Here is a 2,714-nt window from a genome sequence, read left to right on the forward strand (position 1 = left end):
TGTCTCAAGTGTCTAACTAAGAGGGGAAAAAAACGGCCAGCAAGAACGCTATAATATGGTCTAAATGCAGATGCAAAGTGCCTCAAGATTAGTGATAAAACGTTGCAACACTTTGCAGATGTTGATAAAGTGACTGCTACTGGTTGCATATTGCATTTCCTCTTTCCATGCTCGAGGTGTTATACGTCACCACGGGAATTATTTTCATAGGGGAGAGTAGTCCCTCTAAATAAAAAATGTTCTCCCCAGCCGGGAATCGAACCCGGGTCTCCCGCGTGACAGGCGGGGATACTAACCACTATACTACCGAGGACTACATGTCACGTCTCCGAGTTCATGTGTGTCTAACGCGAGCGGCTGGATGATAACTCATTCGGTAAGAACGGCGCCTTGCTGCCTGGCTGCCTACTAAACGCAAAACTCTTCATTGCAGGCGACGATGTACTCCGGCGTGTTCGGTGCGCTTGGCGCTGACGCTGTACGATATCCGATGTGCGAAACGATACGTCATCAGGAGAAAGAAAACTGTCGTTCTACGGATCGGAGCGTGGAATGTCAGATCCCTTAATCGGGCAGCTAGGTTAGACTATTTAAAAAGGGAAATGGATAGGTTAAAGTTTGATATAGTGGGAATTAGTGAAGTTCGGTGGCAGGAGGAACAAGAACCATCGTACAATATGCGTTAGATGAGTATGTGCCAAGCAAGATCGTAAGAAATGGAAAAGAGCCACCGTGGTACAACAACCGAGTTAGAAAACTGCTGCGGAAGCAAAGGGAACTTCACAGCAAACATAAACATAACCAAAGCCTTGCAGACAAACAAAAATTACGCGAAGCGAAATGTACTGTGAGGAGGGCTATGCGAGAGGCGTTCAATGAATTCTAAAGTAAAGTTCTATGTACTGACTTGGCAGAAAATCCTAAGAAATTTTGGTCTTAAAAATGTCAATGCGGTAGGTGGATCAAAACAAAATGTCCAGACACTCTGTGACCAAAATGGTACTGAAACAGAGGATGAAAGACTAAAGGCCGAAATACTAAATGTCTTTTTCCAAAGCTGTTTCACAGAGGAAGACTGCACTGTAGTTCCTTCTCTAGATTGTCGCACAGATGACAAAATGGTAGATATCGAAATAGACGACAGAGGGATAGAGAAACAATTAAACTCGCTCAAAAGAGGAAAGGCCGCTGGACCTGATGGGATATCAGTTCGATTTTACAACGAGTACGCGAAGGAACTTGCCCCCCTTCTTGCAGCGGTGTACCGTAGGTCTCTAGAAGAGCGTAGCGTTCCAAAGGATTGGAAAAGGACACAGGTCATCCTCGTTTTCAACAAGGGACGTCGAACAGATGTGCAGAACTATAGACCTATATCTCTAACGTCGATCAGTTGTAGAATTTTGGAACACGTATTATGTTCGAGTATAATGACTTTTCTGGAGACTAGAAATCTACTCTGTAGGAATCAGCATGGGTTTCGAAAAAGACGGTCGCGTGAAACCCAGCTCGCGCTATTCGTCCACGAGACTCAGAGGGCCATAGACACGGGTTCACAGGTAGATGCCGTGTTTCTTGACTTCCGCAAGGCGTTCGATACAGTTCCCCACAGTCGTTTAATGAACAAAGTAAGAGCATATGGACTATCAGACCAATTGTGTGATTGGATTGAAGAGTTCCTAGATAACAGAACGCAGCACGTCATTCTCAATGGAGAGAAGTCTTCCGAAGTAAGAGTGATTTCAGGTGTGCCGCAGGGGAATGTCATAGGACCGTTGCTATTCACAATATACATAAATGACCTGGTGGATGACATCGGAAGTTCAGTGAGGCTTCTTGCAGATGACGCTATGGTGTATCGAGAGGTTGTAACAATGGACAATTGTTCTGAAATGCAGGAGGATCTGCAGCGAATTGACGCATGGTGCCGGGAATGGCAATTGAATCTCAATGTAGACAAGTGTAATGTGCTGCGAATACATAGAAAGATAGATCCCTTATCATTTAGCTACAAAATAGCAGGTCAGCAACTGGAAGCAGTTAATTCCATAAATTATCTCGGAGTACGCATTAGGAGTGATTTAAAATGGAATGATCATATAAAGTTGATCGTCGGTAAAGCAGATGCCAGACTGAGATTCATTGGAAGAATCCTAAGGAAATGCAATCCGAAAACAAAGGAAGTAGGTTACAGTACGCTTGTTCGCCCACTGCTTGAATACTGCTCAGTAGTGTGGGATCCGTACCAGATAGGGTTGATAGAAGAGATAGAGAAGATCCAACGGAGAGCAGCGCGCTTCGTTACAGGATCATTTAGTAATCGCGAAAGCGTTACGGAGATGATAGATAAACTCCAGTGGAAGACTCTGCAGGAGAGACGCTCAGTAGCTCGGTACGGGCTTTTGTTAAAGTTTCGAGAACACACCTTCACCGAACAGTCAAGCAGTAAATTGCTCCCTCCTACGTATATCTCGCGAAGAGACCATGAGGATAAAATCAGAGAGATTAGAGCCCACACAGAGGCATACCGACAATCCTTCTTTCCATGAACAATACGAGACTGGAATAGAAGGGAGAACCGATAGAGGTACTCAGGGTATGCTGTGCAAAAGTCATCGAATAATCTCTCTTACTTAGGAAGAAAAGTGTACCTATAGCAACAAATGAAGCCAGTAGTAAGTGAAAAAAATGATGAAATTTCACATGTAAAAACAATG

The 2,714-nt window shown here is 44.2% G+C and overlaps 1 non-coding gene across 1 annotated transcript; it reads right to left on the reverse strand.

Annotated features, from left to right (window-relative positions):
• Nucleotides 1-241: 241 nt before the first annotated feature.
• Nucleotides 242-313, reverse strand: Trnad-guc (transfer RNA aspartic acid (anticodon GUC)). Its single transcript has one exon. It is a non-coding gene; the product is annotated as a tRNA-Asp (tRNA).
• Nucleotides 314-2,714: the final 2,401 nt, after the last annotated feature.

This window comes from Schistocerca serialis, chromosome 10 (genome assembly GCF_023864345.2).
Source record: "Schistocerca serialis cubense isolate TAMUIC-IGC-003099 chromosome 10, iqSchSeri2.2, whole genome shotgun sequence".
Classification (NCBI taxonomy): domain Eukaryota; kingdom Metazoa; phylum Arthropoda; class Insecta; order Orthoptera; family Acrididae; genus Schistocerca; species Schistocerca serialis.